General features: G+C 47.5%; 1 protein-coding gene and 1 long non-coding RNA gene across 5 annotated transcripts in view; one reads left to right on the top strand and one right to left on the bottom strand.

The window, feature by feature from the left end:
- PLEKHA2 (pleckstrin homology domain containing A2) overlaps nucleotides 1-2,583 on the bottom strand; it is a 56,384-nt gene extending 53,801 nt beyond the window's left edge. Inside the window, exon 1 of one of the 2 annotated variants that reach the window (XM_059909400.1) lies at nucleotides 2,434-2,583. The gene's annotated coding sequence lies outside the window, so the exon portion shown is untranslated. Of the gene's footprint in view, nucleotides 1-2,062; nucleotides 2,165-2,433 lie in introns of those variants that run through there. The other variant, XM_059909401.1, reaches the window with a different exon arrangement.
- LOC132356548 (uncharacterized) lies at nucleotides 1,609-8,117 on the top strand. Of its 3 annotated transcripts, XR_009499912.1 has the most exons (4): nucleotides 1,609-1,809; nucleotides 4,334-4,409; nucleotides 6,070-6,251; nucleotides 7,924-8,117. It is a non-coding gene; the product is annotated as an uncharacterized LOC132356548 (long non-coding RNA). The 3 variants fall into 3 exon arrangements; XR_009499910.1 differs by lacking the exons at nucleotides 6,070-6,251; nucleotides 7,924-8,117 and adding an exon at nucleotides 5,063-5,777; XR_009499911.1 differs by lacking the exons at nucleotides 1,609-1,809; nucleotides 6,070-6,251; nucleotides 7,924-8,117 and adding exons at nucleotides 2,651-2,687; nucleotides 5,063-5,777.
- The last annotated feature ends 1,756 nt before the right edge of the window (nucleotides 8,118-9,873 follow it).

Below are 9,873 nucleotides of genomic sequence, written 5' to 3' on the forward strand. Positions count from 1 at the left end.
CTCTCCAGCTCACTAAGACACGTGGAAAACTGAAAGTAAGGCAGCGGTGGGAAGAGGGAAGAGGCCGAGCAGTGCAACGCCCCAGCACCCAGATCATCTTTTCCAAGCTCCACGACTATCTCGGCCAAAATAACTACTTACTACAGTTTCAGGGAAACAGAAGAGATGTTTACTGCACTGGGGCCACAGCAAGATCTAATCTGAGGCATTCCAGCCTTTTAACAGGGGCATCACCCACCTGCCCACCTGCCCCATGAAGAAGACCCGAGATCAATGAAGCGCCAGCTGGATGCACATCCGGAGATCGCGGCCCTGCTGCTCCCGGCTCCCTAGTGATCCAGCACTTTCAGCAAATACCAGGCAAGCTAGCAGGAGAGCTGCTCGGAGGGGCTTGGCTGGCTGATAGGGCTGATGATTCTCCCTTCCCATTTTTGCAGAATCTCTCCATAAGTAGGCACCGACCAAAATCTGCATGTCTCCAGGATTTACTTTATTTAACCTCGGGGGAAAACACCGAGCTGAGTTACAGTTCAGCACACTACGATGACACGATGGGATTTGCAGGCCCTACTTCCTTATACAGAAGAGAGAAGCAAGCACCAACGACAAGGGAAAAGAAGCATTGCACACTCTCCGCCAAAGGGCAGGTGGTTCCCCAGTCCATACCAAGGTGATTAGCCATCTGTGAAGTGAGCGAGGCTCCCATCAGTAGGAGTGCCATAGGCACTCTGTCAAAAGCGGGGTTTACAAAGAGGGCGAAGGATACTTAGGTCCAAAGGCAACACCCAAGGGAAACCCTCATGAACCAGCTCAAACCAGCTTGAGGCACCACCACACTGCTCTCTTCTCTTCCATTTGGATAGGGGCAAACAATTTATGTGCTTGCAGTCACTCACTCATTCATTCAAGAAACGTTTACTTAGCACCTAGTAGATGTCATACACAGAGTCTAGGCCACAGAGTCTAGACTGCAAGCTATGGCAAAAGTCACCTGCGTTCAAGTGGCACACAATGGAGAAGGCTAATATATGAAAGGATGAGGAGGCTTTTTAAAAGCTTCCTCTGGCTTCTCAAAGCATGCTGGATCTCAAAGCATGCTGGATCTCTATTTTAGCAATCTGCATTGTGTCCTAGGTCCTGGTGTACCGCCTGTGTCCTCCATCAGATGGTAAGCTCCCTGAAGACAGAGGCTACATTTTGTTCATCACTGCCTTTCGTGTCTTAATTACCCAATAAATGTCAGCTGAATGCAACTGAAATAGAAAACAAACACTTCCATTCTTTCAAGATCTTTGGCTTTACTGTTTCTGAAGGCTTTGCCACCAAACAAAGAAAAATGATGACGCTCCAGAAAGGAGGGAAGAGGGGATTGACTTAGATATACTAAGAAAACAGAAGTACAATTTTGGAACTTCAGCCCAAGTGCAACCACCACTCAGCGGACCGAGATGCCTCGGGGGTGTCACCGCTGGCGTCGCGGTAGAATGCCTGTCCCCTCCCCTTCTCTGCGGGTTATTCTCCTCTGAAAATCCCCATTTGGAGTCCTAAAGAAAGACGGGGCGGGTGGCGGGAGAAGGAGTTAGAAGGGGAAGATTCACCAAGTAGCAAGGAAACCTTACAGCGAGAGGCTGGGGGGTCAGGGCTGGCCTGGGGAGGAGATGGGTCCGCCCCCAGTGAGGTGGCCCTGCTGCGCCTCCTCTCACACTTTTCGTTCCTACAAGGCCTCTCTTTTCCCTTTCCTCTTTTTTTTTTTTTTCTAATTCGATGAAATAGCAGTCTTCAGAACTGGAGAAGAGGGAAGCGTGTAAGGTGAGGAAGAAGTTCGTGAGACAGACAGCTCCCCTCGAGTGCTTTCCCAACCTGACACCAAATCTGCATTTTAGGACAGTTTCCTTTAAGTCACCCCAGAGCCCGTAGTTCCAGAAGCCCGAGGGGCCCGGGCTGGACCCAGAGGGAAGGGAGGGATCTCCCTCGGGAGCCTTCTAGGCCTGCCACGGAATAAGGTAATAGGGGAAGAGAAAGATGAGTCTCCACGGCCCCATCCGTGCCCCCGGGGACTTGCCTGCACGTTCTCTGCTCGTCTCCCCTACCCGCTGCCCGGGCAGTCGTGGCCGGGCCGGGGCCCCAGCGCCAGAACCCGCGGAGAAGTTTCGCCGCTGCAAACGTGAGAAAACGCAGCTCCGCAGAACACCCGCCCCCACCCTGCCCGCGGCCCCACCCCGCAGCCCGACCCCTGGCGGCCGCGACCTTGGCCACCCCGGGCGCTCCCGAGGGCCGGAGGAGGGGCTGCCCTGCGGGCTCGCCGGGGGCCACCGGAGGCGGCCGGGGGCGGCGGCGACCTCCCCTCGGCCCGCACGGGGGCGCCTCCTCCCCCCCCCTCGCGCGCCCCTCGGCGCCGCGCCGCTCCCGGGCCCGCCCGGGCGCCCCACTTACCCCGCCGCGCAGGGCCGGGGCTCGGGCAGGGTGCGTGGGTTACATCGGGCTGGGAAGGGCCTCTGGGGCCCCGCGGGCCGTCGCTCTCGGGGGATGTCTGTCGCCGCCAAACTCTCGGGGTCTCTCGCGCCTCTCGCTCCTCTCCCCCCTCCCCTCTCCTCCTCCCCTCCCCTCCTCCCTCCTTCTCTCTTGTCCCTCGGCTCTTTTTTCCGGGTTAATTACGTTTCGCATTAAAGCAAAACCCAGCCCCGGATGTGAGTACAATGCTCCGCCGAGCCCGCCGGGGGCGGAGAGGGGTGCCGGGGCGCCGCGGGCTGGGAGGGGGCGCGGCCAGGCGCGCGGGCTGCGCGGACCCGGCGGGGGCGGGGCGGGCGGGGCGCCCGGAGGCGGCCCCCGAGGCTGCGCGCCGGGACCACCTCGCCCAGGCGGGCGGCCGCGCCGGGGGAGGCCCTGCTTCCGACGCCGACCCCGGGCAGCAGGTGTCCGAGTGGGAAAGGGGCCCGGGGATGAGGGCATCCTAGAAACAGGGAGACGAGCTGGCCCGCGGGCTCACTCTTTACCCCGTTTCTTCTTCGCAAAGCACCCACCTCCTCCCCCACCCCGCTCCAGCGACTTCAGCCGGGCCTTCCCCGGACCCGGAGCCTTCAGCCATCGGGGTTTAGGGTTAGCGTCGAAGGAAGCATCTCAGATTCTCCCGGGTTGTCATGCATGTGCCCCAGGAGCCCAGGGGGGTCGTAAGTTCTAACGGCTGTATAGGGACTTTTTCAGAGCGTGGCGCAAAGACGCCCTTCCAGCCCTCGGAGCGGGAGGGAGCTCTGGGGGAAAATGGGAAACAGACAAGCAGCAGGTATTAAGTAATATTGCCAAGAGGAACCTAAGAGAACTGTCGGGTGCAGGTGCAGCCTCTGCGTTATCGCATTTGATCCACGCTGCAACCCTATGGGTATCAATTCCCTTCACGATGAGGAAACCGAGACTCAGAGACGTTAAGGAGTTTGCCCTGGGTCCCACAGTTATCAGTGGCTCGTCTGTCAGGTTCTGACGCCGGCCTCCCACGTGAGGAGATAGATATTTAAATGTGCATGCAGCCAGGCACATAACATTCGAAACAGAAACGTAGTGGATTCACCCTGGGATGGAGGACCGACCGGGAGCTGCGATTCCTGGGGATTTTGGTGCAAATATAGTTGATAAGGTCCGAGTCCTAGTTACAAGGCTTTGACGCAGGGGAGGGCCAAAGAAGACCCTTGAGGCTCAAAGTCTGGATGGACGGGATTGCGGGAAAGGCTGGTCCACGTCCCAGTGTTGGAAGGGGAAAGGCAGACTGTTAAAAAGTCTCCAGGACCTGAGGCAGCAAAGCCTGGGGGAAGGGGGGCCCCAGCCAGATGAGCCGGGAGGAAGGTAGGACCACGCTCAGCACACACCCCGAAAGCACCAGTGATGAAACCACACAAGTTTCCTCTTCCATTTTGATTGCCAAAGCAAAAATGAACCGCCCCGCTCTCTCAGGTGTGAAAAAAGACTGTTTGCTTTAGAACATTTTGCTTTGAATGAGGAAGGAAAGGGGGACACAAGAAAAAAAGCATTTCCTTTGAAATAAATACATCAACGTCATTTTTTTTTTTTTTCTTTCTGCTCATGAAGATTTTTGCCACTCACATAAATTTCAGGCAGAGCATATACTCTGGAACCAGATGGCCTGGGTTTGAATCCCAGCTGTGGTGCTTATTAGCTTTGATCCCAGAGCAAGTGACAACCTTTCCGTGCCTTATTTTTCTACATCTGGTTGCTTACAAAGAGTGAATGAGTTCACATTTGTAGAGCGTTTGGATTACTGCCGAACGTGAAGTAGGTGCTATGTAAATGTTTTTGAATTTTAAAATTAGATTATGGTTTTCAGGGTGAAATGGAACAAACTTCCATCCAGCTCCCAGCAAATCCGACTGGAACGGATGGTTTCCAGTACGAGCCATGAGGTAAGAAGTCTCAGATTCCACGGTATGGTTCATATTAAAACCCATAACACTCTAGTCCCTGTGGGGCCTGCCTGAGTTCCTCAGTCACAGAGCCACAAATATTTCCTGAGCGCTACCGTGTTGGTTGCCTGGGAGGCAAAGCTCGTTGAGAGGATGCAAGTGTTACCAGGAGGTTGACGCAGCCTCGTCTCCCTCCTGGAAATGCCATGAAAATGGCACAGAGTGACAAAGTACTACCAACTCTTAGAGGAACAAGACGTGTGTGTTCGCGTGCGCACGCATGTGTTTGGGAGGGGTCCTCGAGAAGGAAGTAGTGAATTTTGAAATGCGCCTGAGAAGATGGGGACAATTTGACTCCAGTGTTGGGCTGGGGGAGGGGGGGGTCATCAGTGCACTTTGGCTGATGCTTGTACTTCACTGGGATCCCCGTTTACTGCCACATTTGTCGCTAGCCAGGACCTGGCCCCAGTTAGACTACAATTTCTTCTCTGACTCCTGTATTTCCGCTGTTTCCTCAGAGGACTCCCGCCACCCCCTCCCCTAGTGGCACAGAGTGTCAATTGAGTCTGAGCCCTGGTGTGGTCCTTTTGCCATCTCTGACACATTTTGGAAGTATTTCCATTGACTGATTTTATGCATTCATTTTTTTTCAGTGCAATAAACAGCCCGGATGTCTGAAAATGTGACTCTGCCTATTGGGAAAAGAATGTCAAAAAGGGCCTTTCACATCAGCTATCTCAGTCCCCTGTTGTATCAGTGCAAGATGAGGTTCAACAATTTGCTGAAGGTTTTACAGCTGGTTAGTGGCAGAGATGTTTCTAGAACCCAGGGCTGACTACCCCCAGAATCTTCTAGTATTGATATGGGAACCTTTCCATGAAGATGGAGACTACTGGTCCAGAACCTAAGAATTTAACAGAGAGCCTTATACTCTATAGCCATTTATGCACTTTTCTATTCATTTTCAGTGTTCACGGCTGGGTAACTAGATGCCCTAACGACCTTCAGTGGTGAGCCAGGGCATCCTCCGGGGAACCACATTGTGCTCTGTCCTTAGAGACACCCGTTATAGAAGGTACCAGGCTGCAGCTGGGGCCAGGTAGTTCCGTTGGGGAAAGTGTGGGACTGAAGAGGCCAAGGTCAGTGGTTGATCCTGATTCAGGCCAGTTAATTTCACACAAAGATGAATTGCTCCAAAGCCATTGCACTTCTAATGCTAGCTGGTCATTTTATAAAGAGTTGTTGTTGGTTTCAATAGCAAAGTACCATCCATTTCTAGAAAGATTACTCAAACTACTATTGTTCTATTCAGTCCTATTCATTCAGCAAACAATGACCTGAACCTATTAACCATTTTTCCTCCCATATATCTTGTACTTACTTATTTTCCAGGTACTTACTAAATGTTTATTGCTTTACATGTATTGTCTCATTTAAGTTTTACAACACTGGGAGTAAGGTACTACTATTTCCCCATTTTATAGATGAGGTGACTAAAACATGGAGACCAAACCTAGTTACAAGCATGTGCAGTCTGATGCCAGAGCTGGCCCCCTCTTAACCACCAAGTTTGTGAGGGATTCAGGAAGACATAAAACAAGACTCTTTCCCTCCACATTTTCGATAATTATCATCATTTAGAATCTCCTTTCCTTTTCAGCTAGGAATTTCATGTCCAAAGATTTGTCCTACAGAAAGTCATCCGGAGATATATATAGTATAGATGGAGTGTATGTTTACGTGTATATACGAAGTGTATATGTGGAATATATATGCACATTTGCTGCAGCATAATAGTGAAATTTGGAAATCAGTCATTCTCATCAGCAAGGGATTGAACAGGTAAATACCATTAATGCCATATAATCTTATACTATGCAGCTGTTAAAAAAGAATGAGATACATCTCTATATGAAAAAATACTAAATAAGTAGGAATAAAAAAGGTACAAAGGTGCCTGTATAGTACAATCCCATTTCTGTAAATAAAAACCGTACATGTTTATTACATGAAAAAAAAGTCTAAAAGACTATATTCCAAACTGTTAGCCACAGTTCTCTTAGGGCATGGGAAGAGGGGCTATAATGACGAATCTCAATTTCTAAGAGATGTATTTCTGTAATGTGTTATTTTTTGCAATAAGCCTGCATACATTTGCTTATCAAAGAAGAACAATAATGATTTAAAATTGTAATGAAAAATTTTTAAGTTCTATGAGAAAGCATATTGCACCCCTCAAGAATCCCGTCATTTAGTTGGGAGGGAATGTAACAAACAGAAAGAAATGTCATAAAAGCCAGAAACTGATACACGCAGAGACAAGAGGAAAGAGAAAATTTTGTGGGAAAAAAACAACCAGCTGGAGTTGAGAGGTGCAGGAGAAAATGTATGAAGGAGATGGCGCTTTGGAAGAACCTTGAAGGTGTAGAGAGTGTAAAATGTGGAAGGTGGAGAGGGGCATGAGAATAAATGGGTTCCAGATAAAGTGACTGGTCCTGTGCAGCTGGAGCACGGTGGGAGCAGGGAGGATGAAGGAAGGATTTTCATGGGGAACAAAACAAGAAAGAAAGGTTGCTGGAGGGTCTTTATTGCTAAGCAAATGAGTTTTACTTTATTACTTTAGACTTTAAGAGCCACTGGAGGTTTTTGAACGAGGAAGTGACACAATTAGAAGTAAATAAGCAGCAATTTCGTAGCTCGTGACTGCATGGTAACTGGTCTCTTAACACCAAGCTGCCACCGGGATGTGATTCCCCGACTCTGTCCCTAATTAGCTCTATAGCCATGGACCAGTTACTCTGCTTCTCTGTATTTCTATAAAATGGAGAAGGTGGTGATAACAGATAACTTTTCTCATACCACTGTTGTTGAGACTGAGTGAGTTAATGTTTTTAGGGCACATGGTAATTGCTGAGAATGTCTGTTAAACTTTAACAATTAGCTTCATACCTTTGGATTAAAATCTTTGCATTTCATTTTGAAACTTTTATTACAAAGAGCTAACATTACACGACAAATTATTAACTATTCTTTCTTCACACTTTCACAGGTTTATAGATTATTAATCCCATTTTACAGGTGGAAGAATTTAGGTTTTTAAGGAGAGATACAGTCTCAGAATCACATAGCAAGACATGAGTTGTGAGTCCTGGTTCAGTGGTCCCTGCCCAACACCCAGGGTTATCGCTTAGCTCCAATTCTCAGAGCCTTGAGAATAGGAAAAATAAAAGAACGTTGGCAATTTCTGTTTATAGGATAAGGGCAACAGCAGTAAGGGACAGTAATAAAGTAAAATCAAAAACGAGAAAACTTTGGTGAAATACCTGGAAGTGTGTATATAAAATCAAATTTGTTATATATATATATATATATATATATAGTGAATTACGCTACCTCCAAAATAAAAGTCATATGTTGAAGACCTAACTCACAATCTGACTGCATTTGGAGATAGAGCTTTTAGGAGGTAATTACGGTTGAATGAGTTTATAAGGGTGAGGTCCTAATCCGATAGGATTGATGGCCATATAAGAAGAGGAAGAGATCTCTCTACCTGTCTCCACGGCACCAAGGAAAAGCCATGTGAACACACAGCAAGAAGGCAGCCGTCTGCAGTCCTAGAAGAGAGCTCTCACCAGAGCCCAACTGTGCTGGCAACCCCATCCCGGACTCCAGCCTCCAGACTGTGAGAAAATAAATTTCTGTTGTTTAAGCCACCCACTCTATAGTACTTTTTATACTCATACATATATAGAGACATTACATATGTACACATGCCAAAATTACTTCCCATTGACAAAGTTTGGAAAACATTGCCATACTGCTAAATCTGACACTAATATAAACTTCAAAATGAAGTGCCCATCCAGTCCCCAGAAATAACAGTCTCCTGGCTAAATGCACCATTCCTATTGATTCATGCTGATGGCATTGTTTTTCTGTCAGTTTGAACAAGGGCAGTGCATGGCTTGGATTCCTGCATCCCCAGTGATGCCCTGTGATTGCAAGGGAAGAAATGGGCCTGTGGAATCAGAGAGAGAGAATGAATAGATAGATACCTTAGGTTTGGATCCTTGACCTTGCTTTCGTACTAAATTTAACTTTATTTTTACTTAGACTAGTTTCATAATTCATTTCCTCAGCACCGAGCCTACATAGGGGCTACGATTAGAAAATACTGGGGGTGAATATAGTTAAAGTTGGCAGCTGAAATAAACTATCTGGTTTATTCCAAGAGATGCCTATGGTGGTCAGTGAAGCGGGTTGTCTGTTACTTCAGTGGTTCACAACACAAGCTGGTGATTACAAAACAAAGAAAATCAAACAGGATATTTGAACAGATGGATTTATGTCCTTCCATTATTTTGTCAATAGGAAATATATGCACACAGTACAAAGTTCAAAAGGTACAAAAGAGGAAGAGTGAACAAATATTTTATTTTTAAAAATCCTTTCTAGGGGCTTCCCTGGTGGTGCAGTGGTTAAGAATCCGCCTGCCAATGCAGGGGACATGGGTTCGAGCCCTGGTCCGGGAAGATCCCACATGCTGCGGAGCAACTAAGCCCGTGCGCCACAACTACTGAGACTGCGTGCCACAACTACTGAAGCCCACGCGCCTAGAGCCCATGCTCCACAACAAGAGAAGCCACCGCAATGAGAAGCCCGCACACCGCAACGAAGAGTAGCCCCCGCTCGCCGCAACTAGAGAAAGCCCACGCACTGCGATGAAGACCCAACGCAGCCAAAAGTAAAATAAATAAAATAAATAAATTTATAAAAAGAATCCTTTCTATTTCTGAATTTTCCAAGTATTCTTCAATAAGCATGTATTATTTTATGATTATAGGAAAAAAGTTAGCTTTATAAGCAAATAACTAGTTTTTAATTTTAAAGTACCTCAGAGATCTCATAGCTGCTTTGTGATTTTTAAAAAAAGCAACAACATACCACTAACTTTATCTTCAACTTAAAAATAATTGTGTCTTTGGATATATTTTTCAAGAAATTTTAGCCAACTTTGTATCCATTCACGTTAAAATTCCTGCCACTGGAAAAGATATACAAAACTGACTGGCAGTCTGAACCCCGAGAACTGGTGAAACTCAGCATGAGTCACTGGAGACAGGTAATTTGCTAAGGAATCTTCTTTCAAATTTCATCCTAATTTGTATGATGACTCCACGTGTCTGTCAAATGTTGTTAAAATTAAGTGCAACACTAGGCTGGAGGATTTAGCCCAGTCCAGTTTAACTCCTTCATTTAGTAATTAAACAATAACAAGCTAGATTTATCCTTACACCTAATGCCGTAATGATGGTTTGGATGTTCTAATTGGATAAGTGGCCAAATGCTCCCTCCAGCATATGATGTCAGAAGATGTCACAGTCCTGGTTTGCTGCAAAGACATATCAGGAACATGGTCCTGACCTGGAGGTCACTTTCTGGTAACTTCAATCCCTGGAAC

The sequence above is a fragment of the Balaenoptera ricei genome, chromosome 21 (genome assembly GCF_028023285.1).
Source record: "Balaenoptera ricei isolate mBalRic1 chromosome 21, mBalRic1.hap2, whole genome shotgun sequence".
Taxonomy (NCBI): Eukaryota; Metazoa; Chordata; class Mammalia; order Artiodactyla; family Balaenopteridae; genus Balaenoptera; species Balaenoptera ricei.